The following is a 19,903-nucleotide window of genomic DNA, read 5'->3' as shown; positions in this document are numbered from 1 at the left end:
TCTTTTTTTTCTTTTTTCTTTTTTTTTTTCTTTTTTTTTGCAGACAGTGCTTCTCTGTGTAGCTCTGGCTGTTCTAAAACTCTCTCTGTAGACCAGGCAAATAAATCTGGGAAGTCAAATTTCTCCAGTTGATTTCTATTAAATCAAGTGACATACTTTAAACTTTTTATTAAACAGCTAATATTGGAAGTGCTCAGTTGTATGCCTGACAATTAAAACACACACCTTCTTCTTCCATCACTTTTAAAACTACCAAAACTAATCTTTTAAAAAGTTTTTAGATTTATTCTAGTGTCTTGCCTGTATATACATATATGTGTGCCATGTGCGTGCCTGGTGCCCACAGAGGTTAGTAGAGGCATAAGAGCCCTTGGGACTGGAGCTGTGAGCCACCACCTCAGTCTTCCTTAACCACTGAGCCATCCCTGCTGCTTCTAATGTAGTTGTTTAAAATGATGTAAGAATTTTAAAAGTGCAATGGGTTTTAGGTTAGTTTGCTTTTCATCTTACAATTGTTTTACTTGTGTCTTAATTGTCAGACATACAACTGAGCATTTCCAATATTAGCTATTTAATAAAAAGTTTAAAGTATGTCACTTGATTTAATAGAAATCAACTGGGGAAATCTGATTTCCCAGATTTATTTGCTGTGGTTTTTTTTTTCAGATTTAGGATGATACCTCTTTCAAATGTCATACAAATCTACATAGTGGTCATAGTTTTGACTTCAGAACTATCTTACAGGCAGGAGTGATAGCATATGTGTGTGTGTGTGTGTGTGTGTGTGTGTGTGTGTGTGTGTGGATGGATATATATATGCATATGATTATAATGTATGTTGGTGGTGAATCTTCATGATCTTGTATTTGACAGTACTCTTTATGTATGAAGCCAAAGGCATAAATATTGGACAGTATTAAAACTTTAATATTTGAATTAATGGACTCCATCAAGAAATGGAAAACAATCACAAAAAATAGTACAGATCTAGAATCCACAATATATAAAGAACTGCTATGAATCAATGAAAAGTAAGCCCAATGAAAATGAGAGTAAATATTTCTCTAAAGAAAAACTTACATATCTAACTAACCTATAAAACAATGCTTAATGGCCAAAGCCATCAGACAAGCACAGATCAAGTCCGTAATGATACACCCTCTTTTACTCACTTATCTGCCTCTTATATACTACTGTTCAGGATCTGAAAATATTGGAGCTGTTTTGGAGTTCCTGCAGAGTACAGCAATGCTATTCACATATATGTACTTGTAAAAAACTACAAACATATACTTATGAATAGGTATTTATAGGAACATTGTTCATAACAACAAAAAATAAAAGCTTTCCAAATATTCATAGTATAAAGTGCTAAAGCCATACAATGTAATATAGTTGAACAACAAAAACAAAAAAAAATGCAAAACTGTTTCATGGTATAACTTGGATGGATTTTTAAGATGATATATTAAATGAAATAAGTATAGAACATGAATGGATTCTACAAGTGATAAATTAAATGAAAGTAACCAACCACTAAGGACCACATGTTATAATGATTCTGAGCATATGAATGCTGGGAATAGTTAAATTTATAGAAGCAGAAACTAGAAGTCTACCAAGGGCTGGAGAAGATATGAGTCTAGTCTGGGGGGAGTGGTGAGCACCGAGTACTATGATGTCCACCTGGAGTTTAGGAGGCTGCAACCTCGTCTTGTGACAGATGCACAGCTCTGACCACTCAAAGCCTAACACTGGGAAGAAGGAAGCATATGTGAGGAAAGTTAGCAACAATGGGGCGTGAAATGACAAGAAAGAGTGCTTCAAGAAGACAATGGATTTAGCTTTTTACTATACTCAGGTTGATGTACCTGTGAAGCAGTATGTGGTGAGGCTCAGCAGGCAATTTAAAATGTAGGTCAGAAGCCTGGAGAAATAATTTGAGAATCATTACTGAGTGGCTTAAAGGTAAGTGATTGTGTATCTAAAAAGGACTGTTGGTTCAAAGGAAAAAGACTCATGAGAACTGTACAGAAAATAAGCTGCTAGTAAAAGAGACAAGCTACAGAGAGAAGAAAGGCAGCCAAGCCAAAGGTGCTTGGGAGCCCAGGAACACATACGTATCCTTCACAGATATCTCTTCATGGGATATAAATATAGAAAATGTCCTTTGTGCTTGATAATTTGGTGATCACTGCAAGTCTTGCCAGATGTTACAGTATTTATTTGAGGGTAGAATTCAACAGGGCTTCCATAGAGTTTCTTTCAAGATGGCATTAAATTAGATTTATGAAAGAGAAATCTGTTTTCTTTAATTATTGATGTCAGAACTTTCCTTTTTAATATATGCACTTCTATTCCATGGTATTTCCTTTTTAAAATTAACATGTGCTTTGATCCAGGTTGGTTTTTCTTTTCATAACCAAGAATAGCAATGCAAACTATAGAATCTGTACAATACCCATTATTAAGATACTTATATTATGTAAATCTCTAACTTCACACAAAAAGGATTTCTATGGGATTCTATTTATACAGGCAGGAAAATTCCTCTCATCAGAGCCTTAACTCTCATGTTTCCAAGTGCTGTTAAGACAAAGCAAAAAGCTAGGGAATTGAGAGGAAACAAACATATTTTTTCCAGTGGAGATTTCCTGTCATCTGGCTAACTGGCTTACTTTATTATACCAGTCAATTAAGGATGGTTGAACACAAATGGAGTTATGATTATTCTAGCCTTATATTCTAGTCTTGTATTCTAACACACACACACACACACACACACACACACACACACACACACACGTATATTTGAGAGCCCATTTTAAACAAATTCATCTCACAGTTGCCTTTTAAAAGGGAAGACAGATACTATATCCATTCCTTCTCTGCATTTCCTAGGAGGTAAAATGTTTCAGGACTCTAAAATTCTAGTGTATGCTAAGGCAACGGTACACAAAGTGTTACTACTCTCCCTATATGCTATAGTTTAAATATGAAGGTTATCACCCATGAATCATGGCTTGAAAGCTTGGTCCTCAATGCAGCCATGTTCCAAGGTGGGTCAATTAATAGATAATTGGGACATGAAGACGCTAACCACATGAATGATGAGTTCATGCCATTAATTGGTTCTTAGGAGTGGGACATAGTTGGGGGAAGCAGGTCTATAGGGGGATGCCTTTAAAGGATGTGCCTTGTATCTGTCTCCTTTCTTGTTGCCCTTGTTTCCTCGATGCCATGAGGTGGAGCATCTTTGTTTTCCTTAATACTGTGCTTCCATGTTGTAGGCCAGAAATGACAGGGCAAGGTGCCTATGGACTAAAACCATGAGCCCAAAAATGAACTTTTTCTGTTTAAGTTGACATTGTCAGGAATTTTGTTGTTTTTCTGAGAAATGATTATATGAGATGTACTTTGGTAATAACTATTTTCTTTTTCTTCTAGTTCTGGTTATTTCCAACAGTGTTCAGAAGTAAATCATAACTATTAAACAATGACAAAGATTTAGAGTTTCCAGAGTTCACAGAGAAGTGCCTGTGATGGCCGTGCATTACGAACCTTCAGTCCTTTTACATGGCACGCTCTTATAATGTTAGAGTATGGATCTTGGTAGCACCAGAAAACTATAGAAGTTCCCCAACTTTTAAGTGATAGAATTATGGCCCTCATGCTATAGAATTAATGCAAAAGAGTTGCAGACTTAATATTTACTGTGAGTTTAAAGATGCTTACTATATGTCAGGAACTCTGACTGGCAAAGGTTATCTCTATCTTTTTACTGAGTAGCAGAGGAAACAGAAAACAAAGCATAGAAACATTAGGAACTTGTCTAAGAAAGTAGGTCAGAGGTAATTGGGCTTTCGCCTTTGTTTCATTCTTTGATTGATTGATTGATTGATAGATTCATTCATTCATTCATTCATTCAGGGCATGGATTTATGTAGAACAGGCTGGCTTCAAAGTTTGCTGTCTAGTCAAAGCTTGCCTTGAATTCCTGATCCTGGGATTTCAGGCTTGTAGTCCACAATTTTCACTCTGGCTTCTAAAATGAGCATTCCTTTATGACAATGTTCTTCCTCATAGACATGAGTGCAGACTCAAAGACTTGGAGTGAATTGACTCCAGATGGTGCTTGAATACCTTAACCAGTATTCTCACTAGGTCAATGAGAACTCAAAATAATCAGTTCACTTTCCTCAGTGAAGAATCCAATGCAATTGCTTCTATAGTATTATCTGTATCCAGATCAAAAGTTATTACTGACATCTGTACAACCATAGAGATGTCAGAAGACAGCATATAGAAAATATTTAAGACCGTGTCCCTTCATGCTTCTCATTTGTGTTGATAGGATAAAACATTATTTAGTCTATTCTATGTGACACATGAATGAGAGATAGCAATTTTGATTGTGAGTTTGGCTATTCTAGCAGAGACTTGGGCATCTAGGAGTACTGGAAGAAGGAATTGGAGCCCAAGCTCCTGGGGCATTTAACTGGCTCTGAGAAACTTCGGAAAACAAGTTTTAAGAGCTGCATTTCCTGCTGGGCAGTGGTGGGGTGGCGCACACCTTTAATCTCAGCACTTGGGTAGCAGAGGCAGGCAGATTTCTGAGTTTGAGGCCAGCCTAGTCTACAGAGTGAGTTCCAGGACAGCCAGGGCTACACAGAGAAACACTGTCTCAAAAAACTAAAAACTAAAAACTTTAAAAAAAAAAAAAAAAAAAAAAGCTGCATTTCCATTCTTCTTACCTCTTCCTCATTTTTCCCCTTACCCAGAATTCCATATGCAAAGAAAAGTTTGTAACCAAATGTGAAATGGGAATACAAAATATTTTAAGAGTTTTAAGGTTGATTACTGGTTGAGGTGATATTTCAGGTAACATTGATTATATAAAATGTTATTGAATTAATTTTTGTTGAGAGTGATAGCACAGGGAGGCTGAGGCAGTAAGATTCAAATTCAACAGCAGCCTGGGCTACAGAGCAGATTCCAGGCCATTGCTCACTAACTAGAGAGACTTCATCTTTCATTTACTTATTATGATAATGTATTAGTTACATTTTAATAGATATTTTTATTTTTGATATTCTATAATTTCATCTCTCCCTTCCCTTTTCTCTCTCCAAACCTTCCCTCCTTGCTCTCTTTCAAACGAGGCTTTGTCTTCCAAATGAGAAATAATTTTTCCTGTTCTTTTTTACTTTTTATTTTAGCTTCAAGAAAACTTTAAATTGTCTTTCATCTTATTCTTTTTTGCATAGCTAAATCAGTAGTCATATCTACCCAGCCCACTTTCCAAAGTGACCCATTAAGACCCCCCTCATCCACACACACAGGGCTAACATTCAACCAGCCCTTTTTTCCTTAGACTTACCTAACTTCCTACCTCAGCTTCAAACATTTTTGTTCTTTATTGGGCAGAAGAGAAACACAAAACTAAAAATAAAACGTTAAGTTGGTCCCAAATGGATGTGATAGGACCCCAGTGGATTTGCTAGAAGCTCAATAAAGCAAAATTCAGAAAATCTAGTGAACTCATTTCACACTGTAACTAACTGAAAGTATTGCTGTTGTTTTCTTTGAAGTATCAAATTGTGGGGTAAACGTTGTCCTTATTTTTGAGTGCTTTCATTTTGCAGGTAGCCTAAGCATATGCTTTTAGAACATATTCTAAGAGCAGAGTTGTGCGGGGGAATACTAAGTTCTTGTAAGAAAACTCCGAGAAAACAAAGCAAGAGTCTGTGGCCTTAGTTTCTTCAAAGGCACAGAACTGTTCTTGGCATGTGCTTCCATGCCACCTCCCAGGTATATTGGATGGGAATGAGTTTGCTTTAGATTATTCATTAGAACTGGCTATTATTTGTTTATATGCCTCTATGGAAAAATATGATTTGCTGCAGTATACCTTGTTCTTATGATAATATACAGCTAGAACTCAGGAGAACCTCACTCATAGGACCTTATTTAACTCTCAGAGTGTAAACTGTCTGATGTTCTGAATAGAGCTGACTACTGGAGGAGACTTCTGTCTGCCTCATTTATAGGCTCCAGTCTCCCAGGTTCATGCTACTTTTAGAATGATAAAAATATGCTATATCAGATTCATTGCCGTATACCTCCAAAGACCCCCACCCAAATCTTGCTGAGGCCATCTTTGAAGAGTGAGATGTCAAGTTGACAAGCCCTGATTAGTGCAAGTGTTCTTGTGTGTGTGTGTGTTTGGGTGTGTGTGTGTATGTATGTATCACATCCACGCAAGATAATTCAGTCTTCGGTGAAATTATTTTCACTTTAAAATTCTGTACTTTAAAATATACAATTTGAGAAAAAAAATTTCATTTAAATGTATCATTTTAAAAAGCAGTTTGTTCATATGTTTATCATTATAGTCAGAGTGCCTGTTGTAAAACTATAAATGACAACTTAAGACCACTGGGCATTGTTGCACATGCCTTTGCCCCCAGCATGAGGGAGGCAGAGGTAGGAGGTTCTCTGAGAGTTCAAGGCCAGTTTAGTCCATAGGAAGGTCCAGCTAGTCCAGGATATTTAGAGAAAACCCATCTCAAAAACAAACAAACCAAACCCCAAAACAAAAACAAAGAAAATAGAAAACAAAAAAAAAAAAAACACCCCTCTCCCGAAACAGACAAACAAGAAGTTATTTTTAACTCTTCTGAAAAATTATTAAAATTATTTAAGGGTAACACAGCTCGGTGGAAAAAAAGTTGAAATATGAAAGCTAATATTCATTATTTAATTAGATATTGTTGTTGAAAATATACCTCCTGTGAATTATTTGCCTTAAGGCAATTTCTTAGCCCCAACCCATGAATTCTAAGTCTCTCAAGTTATTCTCTAATAATTGTTTATAAATATTTACAATTTGATAACTGGAGAAACAACTTGACCTCTACTGAGGCATAGGACAGTAGTAAAATCTCAAGGGTAGGTTTGTGTCATGTGCTCGTTTCAGAGAGTCTTTCTTAGGTGACTAAGTCAAATGCCAATTGATGTCCTTTCTTGGCCTTGATTAGAGGCAGTGAGCATCCTCAGCATCTGTGCCACTCACGCACTGGAGGAGTCTGTCGGCGCCCTGGCTTGTGTTCTGGGACTTCAGAAGAGGCTGCTCTATCTTAATTTGATCTTGCTTTCCAGGTCATCAATTCAGTTTTTCTGGGCCTCTCAGACTCGCTGTTCTCATTAATGATGCTGTCTGTTCATTGTTATCTAGATGTCCTCATTTTCCTCCCAGTCTTTCTGAGTTCAGATCAGATCTTGGTGACTCTATTCATAGCAGTGTCTGTAGCTTTACCTAGTGTCTCCTCGCTTTCACCAAGTAAATCAGCACAGCTTGCTTAGAAGCTCAGTGCTGCCATTTTAATATCAAACAAGGTATTTTTCAGACTTTCAATGTAAACAAAGTTAAAATAGCATCTGAATATACTCAGGATTTCCTTTTCCTGATACTGCAATATTAGTAATGTAAGCATGACTATAAGATTTAGTGAATAAAAAATAGAATGGCCCCTAATGTCAGTTAATGGTAATCAACCACTAAAATTTAAAGGTATTTTCCATAGTGTATTTTATGTGGTAACGTTACAGCTGAAGCAAAAATAGCAGCTTTTAATCCTTATGGGTTTAGAAGGCAATCCCTATTTATTTGAGTATGTTTAACTGCATTGGTTTTCTGTATAGGGCACTGGTTCTGTCATAATTGCACTACTGAATTCTCTCTTCAGCAACCACAGACAGAGAGCTGGTCAGTTAATGCCTCTGTTCTGCATGGTTGCCCCGCGCACTCTCCCTGGTTTCCTCCATCTTCTGAGCAGCAGTCTCTGATGGCAGTCCTTAGCTCCACTTCCCTACAGGATTTCTCCATCTGTCCCTACTTCTCCAAGTGACGGGATGTTGGAGTTTCCTGAAAGGCAGAAGCAGAGGTGTCCTCTTGTTTAATATTCAGGATTATAATCCTACGTCTTTGTTCTTCTATAAGGAAAGCCGGCCACTGTTCTTCCCCTTCCCTGTAGTTCTTACACTTGCATTAAAAAAAAAAAGTTCTGTGTGCTACAGTACCCCAGTTTCCTTTGAGGGCTTCATTCACATTGTGATCTCCACACAGTATCATACCCATGATTGACATCTAGAAATACTCATTTGAAAGAATGATATTTTGATTTGCTACTTAGGTAAGGCACTACATTTCAACTGTCTTCATAAGCCTCTTAGCTTAACCTGAGGTGATTTGAGCAAAATGTGCACTTCAGAAATCTGTGTGAGAGGTTCTTTGATCCTTCCTTCCTACACTTGAGGAAGCTAGGTCTGATGAGTTGTTTCAAAGTAACTTCCCTATCAGTTCTTTGAACAATGAGATCATTTGTTTCTTGTGAGTGAAAGTGTAGATCATGGCATTTGGCTGTTGCCAGGGTCCCTCCCATCAGGTACATCCCACATTGTGATAATTTCCTAAACCTCTCTGTTTAGGAACCAGCTTAAAGCATTACATACTTCATGTAAACACTCAACAAATGAAAACCTTCACCTTCTCTTTCGTGTTGGGCTCTGCATGAGACATGGCCCGCCTCCTACTTCTCCCGCCGTGTGACCTTTTTCTGGACTCCCTTTCTGTTTTGCTTCTTCATTTTTCTTTCATACTCAGTTATTCAGCAAGTACTATTTCCATTCTGTACATAGCACACTGTATTTCTGCCATAAATAAGGTGACTTTCCTTCACTGAGGTAAGATGTGACTTATAGCAATATATTGTGAGTTTCGTATAGGCATATATAACTTGGTACTGTATTAATATAGAAGAACACATTTTCTTCTATATTAATGAACAGAGATCATTAGGAAAGCACTATGGAAGACACATAATGAGCCTTTACAAATGGATAGTATTTCAGATTGGTGGAAAGTAGGACCATTTAGGCAAGAAAATTGTACAAAAGCATTGAAGCTTAAAAGAACAGAGCAACTTTGCAGCTGGAATGTGATTCAGATAGAAATAAGGGCTCTGCAGTTTTAAAGCCCACAGTTTTATTGTGTTATAGACAGATTTGAGTGCTACCAAAGAGCAGCATAGTGCTTCAGGTGGATTAATCTAAGAGGACTTTATGGACTAACTAAATTCTCTAGGCATAAAGTAATAATGTTCTGAGATGGACAGTGGTTAAGGTAAGCGAAACATTCCAGGTGACCTGAATGATGGGCTAATGAAAATGCTAATTATATTTATGGTATGAACTTAACATTTACTTAATTTCATGCAAAAAATGTTTTGTGTATTAACTTCATATAACAACTGAAAACTTTGGACATGTTATTGAGATTTTGTTTGTTGTACCAGGCTTAGTAAAACCACAGAACTAATCAAGTTTATGGCTTGCATCTTTCTTTTAGTTCCCAGAACCACTGAATCGACTCAGTTTTCATAGCAGGTATATTCTAAACCTGTATTAGAAATTCAGACTTTTAAATATCCCTTCTTAGTTATTTGGGTCTGTTAATGAAAACTTACCTAAAAATGACGTGAATAGCATAAAGGTTAAATAGCATAAAGGTTAAAAGGCCTGATTAAAGGCAGGTGTGTATGTGTTTTAAATGTGACAAAGGTTTGCCATAAATTCTTAATAGCTCTCAAATTTCCAAGGACTTTTACATACCACTATCCAGAGATACACTGAGTAGGAATTTTCTAATTCATACCTAAGCCTATGAGCTTCAAGCTGTTTTACTGAGCAAAAGCTAGCATGTCGATAATAAACTTAAAATGTGTGTGTGTGTGTGTGTGTGTGTGTGTGTGTGTGTTGTGTATAATGGAGCTTGAACCTAGGACCTTGTATATGCTAATAGTATGTTCTTCCACTGAGTTACATTCCTGGCCCAAAACCTAAGAAACAAAAACAAACTATATTTAATATAATTTACTTTTGTCAAAGATTTAAACTCATAATTATGTGACTTGTTTCTTATTAAATAATGACTTATTTTAAAATGATGTGAAAGGACTGGACAGAAGGCTCAATAGGTAGCACAATTGCAACTTACGCATGAGGACCTAAGTTTAATCTCCAGAGTCCATGTAAAGCCAGATACCATCGTATATGTCTGCAATTCCAGTACTCCTATGGGGAGATGGGAGGCAGAGACAGAAGAATGCCCCAAAGCACACGGTCCAGCTGCTCTGCTTTGAATATTGTTGAACAGCAAAGAGAACCTGTCTTAAACAAGTTGGAAAGTAAAGAACACTACCCAGGTTTGTCCTCTGACCTTCACACTATTTCCATGGCTCATATGTATGTGGCTTTACATGAGTGTATACATAGATATCACACATATGCATCATATGTATATATGTGTGCATATATTCACACACAAAGAGACTTTTGTAAAATTATGGAACATTTGAATGCTTATTTCTTTTTACCTTTTGTATGTGTAAAACTTATTTTTTGGGGGGGTGAAGCATTGAACCCAGGGCCTGATGCATGATATGTAACTCCTTTTCCATTAAGTTATATCCCAGACCCCTCTCTACTATCTCTTTTTAAAATTACTTCTATTTTGAAATAGAAAGCTTAATAAGAAAATTCTAGACAGACTTTTGACTATTGGAGAAAATAAAAAATGGGTAAGTAGGAGTTCTCATTTGTTTATAAGATGGAAACATCTTTAGTTTTATAATTATCTTCATGTGTCATTTTTAGTATTAGAATTAAGGAACTTTTGTATATATGTTACTCTGAAATTTCATAAGTCCTTGCTTATTTTCTTAATAAGGAGTATATGCTTACCTTCTTTCCTTATTCTAATTTACCAAGTGCCTACTGACATCTGAGGCACCAGGGAAACAAAAGTAAGGACTGATCACGGCTCCCTTGAAGGTGGCAAACAAGAGGTGTGGTCCAGGCATGGACTCCAGCTAGTTAACTGGCACAGTGGAAGTTCAGAGAACCAGTCATCTTATGTGTTTTCTCAGAAATTGGAATGTAGACCTGTGGAAGAACTCATTCCAACTGAGGTTTGGACTCAAGTTTTAAATGCAGAATGACAGCTCTGTCAGACATGTAATTCCTAGAAAACAGATTTTGGACATTTGCTGGTGGGTTACATAGATGCTTGTTTTAAAATACAGCTTGCTTGCAAGCGCTGTAGTGATTTGGGGCATGCAAATCTAAGTAGGTTCTTAAAAAATGAGCTGGGAAGCAACTTCTCACATAATGTTGATAGTCAAAATGGTTGCTATCTGCTTTAGTAAGGATCCAAAAGAGGAAAGTTAGTCATTGATGCCAGAGGTGGTCATATCTTCCCAGGGAAGCTTTTAAAAATAACTGAATTCTTTGTGAAATTCATATCATGCACCCCAATCCCCTGATCTCCCCATTCGTCCATATCCACCCTCCATCCCTGTAACCTCCCCCACCCCCCGCCGCAATCCAAAAGAAAAGAAAAGAAAACAAACAAACAAACAAACAAACAAAACCAAAAAACTTCCTGTAGAAGCTGTGGTGTTACACAGTATACCCATTTCTCCATGCATCTTTATTGATAAATGTGCATTGGAGTGACTCATTGGTCTGGTCAGAGGCCTCTGGCTTTTGGTACACTATCAATAGCCTATCCTCGCTGAGGCTTCTCTCAGATAGCCTGTTGTTGCTCTGTATCATGGAGATCCTGCAGCTTGGGTTGTCTAGGACCAGCCCTTTCATGTACTCGAGCAGTTGTAGATGGGGTAAATGTTGGTTGGGGTGTGCCCTTTCAGATCCTTGGATCTGGGTCTGAGTGGTAGCTAAGTTGGTCAGCCCACAAGCTCTTCAACACCCTCACCACCAGGACCAGATCTCTCACACTGCCTGCAAGTGGCAAGGGGTGGGGCCAGCTCCTTAGGGAGAGCTTTAAGAAGGAACATGAACTGAGGTCAGAAACACCCTGTGAGATGAGGAGTGAGAAGAGGAGATACTAAAAGGGTACATTCTATCCTGGAACTAGAATGCACACTTATCTCAGTCTTTGGATGATCATCTTTATTTCTGAAGCTACATTTAAAAAAAAGTGTTGGATTAAAAAATGCAGGGCTGGGGCTGGAGAGATGGCTTAGAGGTTAAGAGCAAAGACTGCTCTTCCAGAGGTCCTGAGTTCAATTCCCAGCAACCACATGGTGGCTCAGAACCACCTGTAATGAGATCTGATGCCCTATTCTGGTATGTCTGAAGGCAACTACAGTGTACTCACATAAATAAAATAAATGAATAATTCTTTTTTAAAAATGCAGGGCTAGAGCAATAATAGTTCAGTTCATAAGAGCACTGGCTGCTCATCTAAAGGACCTGGATTCAGTTTCCAGACATACATGGTGACAGTAATAACCATTCTTAACTCCAATTCCAGGGGATCCAATATCCTTTTCTGGCCTCCACAGGTACTGTATGCATGTGATGTACAGACATACATGAAGGCAAAACACTGATACACATAATATAAAATAACTCCTTTTTATATACATTCATCTTGTGACTTGGCTTTGTTACAAAAAGATTCTCCCCTGTTCTATTTCACAATGATTTTGTCTCCTTCCAAAGGCGGGAGAGTTAAAGGTCTGAAGAAACTGGAACTGACTCTCTTGAATGGGAAAAATTAAAAAAAAAAAAAAAAAGTTTACGATAAAAACATGAAATGGGGCTCAAAAGATGCTCAGTACTTTAGAGCACTTGCTACAATGGCTCTTGCAGAGGACCCAGGTTCAATTTCCATCACCCACATTGTGCCACAAAATTATCTGTAACTCTAGTTTCAGAGGATCTGATGCTTTCTTCTGGCCTTCACTGGCACCAAAATGCATGTGGTATGTATATGTACATGCAGGGCAAACACACATATCAAATAAAATAAATAAATCTAAATTTAAAAAAAACATGGAATATTAACCAGGATTTAGTAAAGCAAAAAAGGCCTCATTATTAGATGTGATTAGGACATTTACCTTATTAAGGCATACTTTATGATTGAGGGTGAGTTTTTTAGGAATGAAGCTGTTGATTCTTAGATATTATGATTTCTTTTAGTATTAATGTAATTTGTACATTTTCTATTATTAAATAAGTAACAACTTATGTCAATGAAAATGTAATGTTATAAAATGAAAAATGGGAAATATATAAGCTGATTTCGTATAAAAATCAATTACTTGTTTCGAAACCCATATTCCTGGATATAAGAATGGTTGACTCTAATGTAGTTTCATATATATACAGTGCCTCATTTAGATCCTTTAGCATTCAAAAAAAAAAAAAAAAAAAAAACCCTGAACTGTTCAGGTTTTTTTTTTTAATGGATAAGCAAGGCTAGAATATACTGAATCTGTTTTGATATTCCAGGTGATCCTTTATGAAAGGGAATTAGCAAGATTATTTTAATAGTTACAAGGCCTGCTTTTCAGTTGGTGTTCAGTTAATTAATAAGGTATAGATATTTACTTAAACAAATGGTTAATTTTTATATATACATAATTTCTGAGGATCTATGTTAAAAGCAGTGTGTGTGTATGTATGTGTGTGTCCACCACACTGTATCAGTGTGTGGTATATATAGGTACAATGATGTCAGAAGTAAATACCATGACTCCAATGAGCCCATCTAGGTGTGGTAGTGTATCAGTATACCACATGTTTGTGTGTGCATGTACAGTTGTACATGAAGACCCAGGGATGTTGAGTTCTTCAGTTACTCTCACCTGTGTTTTTGAGCCATGATTTCTCATGGAACCTAGAGCTGACTAGTTGATTTCACTGCCTGGCCAATGACTCTCTGAGACCTGCCTTTTAGTACTATCAGCCCTAGGGTTGCATAGACTCCCTGGTTTTGACAAGGGCACTAGGGGTCCAAATTCAGGTCTTCATGGTGCACAGCATCAATTTACTTACTGGGCCAGTTCCCCAGTACACTGATTTTTTTTTTATAAGTTATCTAAAATAGAAGCAAAAGTATCTTTTATTTTGAATAATACCTTGCTATAAGCATGGAAAGGTAGTGATATCTTTGAACTTAGCAAATTTATTTGTGAGATGAAGTACAGTGAGGCCTTCAGATTTATTGATTTTGCTGGGCATGGTGGGATGCAGTGGTCACCTAAGCACTTGGGAAACTGAAGAAAGATTCTGAACAGGGGATCAGCGCAAACTACGTAACAGCTTTCACTTTAATACGAAAAATGTTGGGTGATTTATGAGTCTAGCCAAATGCAGAGTTCGAGTCCACACCAAATTGCCCTGACCTGACACCAGAAGTATATGCAAGAGGTTACCAACACCCCATCTGGCTTATAGGCAACCCAATACTCAGAGAAAGCTTTGACGATCATATTTAGAAGTTTTTTCTTATAAAGGATACAGAATAAAGCTAGATAAGTGGCAAGTATAAACGCAACAAGAGGACCATCCTTCATCTCTCATTAGACTCATGTGCATTTATCTTCGGACATTAATGTATAACAACATAAATGGACTATTATTTACTGTGGCTGCCTGCAGCCACACACGAATGGGCCTTCTGGAATGGGAATTAGAGCCTGTGAAAAATTAAGGGAACCGGAATGCAGGAAGGGGTTAAAAAATGAGACTGAGGCATGGTGTGCTTTCAGTCCTCCATCAATATTGAACTCTCTTTGTTATGAGCAGGTAGGTAGAGAAAACCCCTCCCCCTGTCTGTCAGCAACTCATAGCCCAATCAGCATCTTCATCTTCAGTCTCTGGAGGCGGTACTTCTGGCGTAACAGAAACTTGGAGAGGCGTGACTATTGGCAGGAGCTTAGAGAAAGGTGTGGCTATTTGTGGCAAGACAAGGTCTAAAAGAACCAGCTCTTAGCTGGAGGAGGATCACAATTTACTCAGAAAACCAACCTGTATGCTAATCTGAGTTTTTATTTGGATTCAATCACATGTAGCCAATGTGACCATCCTTTAGACTCTACCTTGATCTATAACTACATGGTTCCAAGCCTTCATTCTTCCGTGATATTGTGTGAGCTTAATGATCACTTATAAATATCCAGTGACAAAGGCCAGTTCTCTTTCTTTCTTCACCACTCACCTGCATTTTTCAAATATATAAAAAGCACCCAAGGTCAGACTGAAGCACTGGTTCATAAAATTGTGGTTATGTAGATGGAGTCATATGGAATAGTTTTATTCTAGATCACCTTTTTATATTCTGCATCTACACAGACTTTTATGAATTCGCTTCTCAGTCTTGGAGTGACATCCCCTGAGCATGCCAAGTGTTCTCCTGCTGTGGAGCCTCTGCACAGACATGCTTGCTGTCAATGTCACAGACTCTCGACTCAGTCCATCTAGCTTTCCTCGGTGCCTATTACCACCTGCCTGTGCCTTGTGAGAAAGACCCCTGTGCCACTTGAGTCCTTTTGAATCCACTTTCCATTGAACTTGTACAGTTAACATCGCCAGTATGAACTGTCTGTTATCATGTCTTTCCTTCTATCATTATTTGTTCCTGATCTTCTTTATGATATTAATCCTCCTGATGTTGAGACACCATACAGACTCTTGTAGACCTTTTGATTCCCTCAGATACAATTGCAGTGTTTTCTTGCTCATTAACATGTTAAATCTAATTAAGTAAAATTATAAATGGTAAGTTTTTGTAGGTACATGTGTACCTATAGGTAATTAGGAGTATATTATTCAAATATATAAATTGGAGCATTTGTAAAAATCATCTAGCTTATATTTTAGAAGCTTTTGAGGTAATGTTAATCAGGAAAAGTGGATTTTTTTGGCCTGTTGAAGACATTTTGCAAACAAAATGGTCACAGAATGCTTTAAAACCTGAAGCTATGTCATCCCACTGCACCTGTTTTCCCTGATGTTAATGTTCATTCTCTAAAGATTTGTGTTTTCATCCATAGAAGCAAGGGCACTTAAACTATTAGCCCTCCTCACACCTTCCGTTTTACTTCTTCATAATACTTTCCACTAACCAGTCACTGCTCCATATTTGTTTATTGCGTTGATCCCTTCTTTGAAGATATATTCTTCATGGAGGTGGAGATAGGCTTGCTAACAGCTCGTGTTCTCTATCTAGAGTAAGTCTGAGTCTTAGTGAGCACTAATGCTGAATACACAAATAATTTCAAACATAATAGCAAATTAAAAGTTTATTTTATATACAGTCAACTTTTTGTTACTCAGGTTAAGGTATAACTAAGGTTGAAGAGTTCCAATAAGAAACATCTAGAATGATTAGAGGAGTGATAGAGTACTTTCAAAAAGTTCTACAAATTATGTTGCAGCCTATAGAAACGGGTACATGGATGGTTAAAACTCTGTAAAGCAATGCTTCATTTAAATTTGGCATATTTATCAAATATTATCTTTATTAGAGAGAAAATCTTAGATTAGCAAAGAGCAAAATAATGTTTCTATTCTTTGCATGATACATATAGAATTATTTCTTAAAGTTTAATTATTTCTAAAGTTTAAGGGAACACTTTGATAAATCATAATTCAATAGTATAAAAATAATATAAAGTTAAAGATATGTTTAAAATATAAGATCATGAAGCTCAGCTTTTTTTCTTCATTCTAAAAGTATATTTTCTGCTGATAGAGGCTCAACATTACCTTGTTTCTCATTTGAATGTTGAATTTGGAATAATGAACTCACAGCAGCCCAGAGAATGAAGGCAGAACTGAGTATATAACTTTAGCATATTTGACCTAGAGTCTAAGAGTAATCTCAGATGTTAGCTTTCTCCGTGCACTGCAGTGCTTCCAGATCTGCAGTGTTATGGTCTCAGTAGATACTTTGTTCTAGCCCCATGCTTCCATTCCCTTCTTGGCACTTGGTACCTATCATAAGTATTGACTCCTCCATAAGTCCATTTCCTCCTCATCTTCCTATCCCCCTGCCTTTCCTTTTTTTCTATTTTATTTTATTTTATTTTATGAAGACAGGTTGCCATTATGTAGCTCTGGCTGTTCTGATACACAGTATGTAGACTAGGCTGGCCTTCAACTCACAGAAGTGTGCCTGCCTCACCCTACCTGAGTGCTGGGACTAAAGATGTGTGCTACTACACCTGTCTGGATTTAGTTCTTATAGTTGCCACATTTCCCCAAGAGATTTTTTTTAATTTGTTGGTAGAATGTGTGTGCATGTCTGTGTGTCTGTCTGTCTGTACATACACACACACACACACACACACACACACACACATCCCTTATGCCAGTCTTTCATTCAGAGACAGTAGAAAGCATGTATGTTTTGTTTGTGGCATGTAACTTACTCATAGTATGATTAATTTTACCTTTTGTCTTCATATTCCTGACTTATATTTAGACTTCTCTTCATATTCAAGAAACAAAACTGGCCATGATTCAGCATTTTTTCTGTTTGTTGCCTGTAATTTTAGCAATACATTTGAAAGTACTTTTAAAACTTTCTCATTCCATCCTTGGATTTTATGGTCAAACATCAAGGCAGATAAATGAGACCCAGCACTGCAAACCCATCTGCTTTCAGGGACATGCAAGCAGACTAGCTTGTGTTTTACTATCCAACATAGAACTGAAGGAAGATCCCTGTAGAGTAAGAATAGAAGACACATTGTAAGGTCAAAACTTTTTTAGGTCTGAATCATTTATCTTCCTACTGGTTGTGGCTAGTGATGGTTCACACTGGCACTTTTAATAGCTCTGACAGATTGGAATGATGCTTGTAAAGTTGGATTGATTTTGTGGTACATAGGAAGTGACAGCACAGCTTATGCTTTAGGGATGGCAATAGGAGCTAATGAGAGAAGGTACTGTCATAGTGCTAGGAACGTGAAAAGCCAAGGTGTAGACAGGTGTTTCATACATCTGATAAGGCCATGTGTGGGAACAGTTGTCCTCTCTATAATGCCTTTTTAGTTCTTGGCAGCTCCAAAATTGTTTTATAAAAGATAATAGGATGTGGTTCTTCCAAGCTTGTCTTCATAATGCTTCTTGATATTTGAGGGCTGTATTCACTTTTTTGTCTACAAGAAGCAAGTGAGTGATGATTTTTCTGATAGGAATTATGAGAATTACAAGAATGCCAGGTAAATAGGCGGCACTGGACAAATATCTCATGCAATATTCTTAATAGGAAACTTGAATTGAAGGTCATCTCAGATTAAACAATCTCTTAATTATACCCCATTGGATTGGTTTTAAAATGGTATTTAACAAACTACGGTGTACCTCTGTTGGACCATGGATTTTATCTACAAGAGATTGTTTCCCCTTTGGAGATAGGTTTATTAGTCTTAGGCTTAAAAATTTGGAAAAAAAGAAAAAAATTGAAAGGCGTCATATAAGCACATAGTGATGCTACCTGTGTAAGCAGTTCCCAGGGAAGGCGAGGCTACTGCAAAGTCCAAAGAGTGATTCTGTGAGCCACTAGGCACATGGTTGTCCCTGAGGCTGTCCACCCAAGGCAGTTAGTTTATTCATCATCTTTTCAAGTAGGTTGTAAGTAAAATCTGTCACTGTATGGAAAGAGAAGCCTCTGGTCAGTAAAAACCTGGAAAGTAAAAGTTTCAGTGTGTGTGCTTATCAAGTTTTCATAAGCAGAATGCACATGCTAACCACTGCCCCATCACTGAGATATGGGTCCTTAGCTCTGTAATGTAACTTTCTGGGTCTCAGCACTCCACTTACCCTATTCCAGACCTCTCTCAAATCGTCACTGTGTTAGAAAATTCATTTCCTTGTCAAGTGTCAATTTTTATGTATCCATTCCTTTTACTCAAACTGTTTACAATATTAAAGTTTCATGTTATTCAGCTTCAATATTCTATTCCTGCAAGCCATCAGAATGTCCTGTGGACTGTCTGGTCAAATGTGTAGTAGCAAATTTGGAACCTGTCATTTTGCTCTCTTTCTTTCTCTCTGTGATATAAGATCTAATTACCACCCAGCATGAAGTAGCAACTGAAGTGACAGAGGCAGCAGGAGCGGCCACTGACTTGGAGACTGATCAGCTGCCTGCTCCTGTTGCACTTCTCAGCCACAGAAAGGAACCAGCAGCATGAAAGCATCCCCCATTTAAAACATTTTATCCTTCCTGATATGAGGCAGAAAGATGATTCGTTGAATCTTGGAAGAAGCAAGACATTAAACAATACACTTAATGGGCAATTAGCAGTCTTTGATGCTTCTCTGAATTGTACAAAGTATTTTCATCAGTAAAATTACTCAAAATATTCATCCTTTTTTCTTGACATTTAAATAGAGATAACACAAATATTTTTAGAATTAAAATTAGATCAAGGTAATTATCATTTTAATAAGGTTCAGAATTTTATACAATTTTCAGCTTTCATTTTCTAACCATCTATAAAAATACTTCTTAAATTTATGTTTAAAATATAAACTACCATATTATAGGTTGTAGGATCCTTATTTTTAGAATAAATAAATTTTGTAATTAGCTTAGTATGTGTCTATGTATGTATATGGTGCCGTAATATTTTTTAAAGGACTGTGATCAAAAGTTTATTTACCATATTGTCCATGATTAAAAAATAGGAAACATTATCTAGCAAATGTAAAGAAATATGTGCTTTGTTGTTATTTGAAGTATACATTATTATGCCTCAGTAGAAGGAGAATATCTATATCAAACCTGAATGCATGGTACATGCTTATAAGCCCAGCACTGGAGAGATGGAGGCAGGGGAATCAAGTCCAATGCTAGCCTTGACTACATGAAAGCCTGTCTTTAAAACACAGAAAAGACAAACCAGCTTTCGAACCAAACCTAAAAATGAGCATACTCTTTGATCTAGCTGTTGAACTTTTAGGAATTTGTCCTTGAAAACACACACACATTCTCTCTCTCTCTCTCTCTCTCTCT

At 37.1% G+C, this 19,903-nt stretch overlaps 1 protein-coding gene across 7 annotated transcripts in view; it reads left to right on the top strand.

The window, feature by feature from the left end:
* Nucleotides 1-19,903, top strand: part of Rabgap1l (RAB GTPase activating protein 1 like) — a 723,114-nt gene that overhangs the window by 463,988 nt on the left and 239,223 nt on the right. The gene's annotated exons all lie outside the window — the stretch shown is intronic.

Source organism: Mastomys coucha, unplaced genomic scaffold (assembly GCF_008632895.1).
Source record: "Mastomys coucha isolate ucsf_1 unplaced genomic scaffold, UCSF_Mcou_1 pScaffold1, whole genome shotgun sequence".
Taxonomy (NCBI): domain Eukaryota; kingdom Metazoa; phylum Chordata; class Mammalia; order Rodentia; family Muridae; genus Mastomys; species Mastomys coucha.
This window is presented reverse-complemented; position numbering and strand designations above follow the sequence as displayed.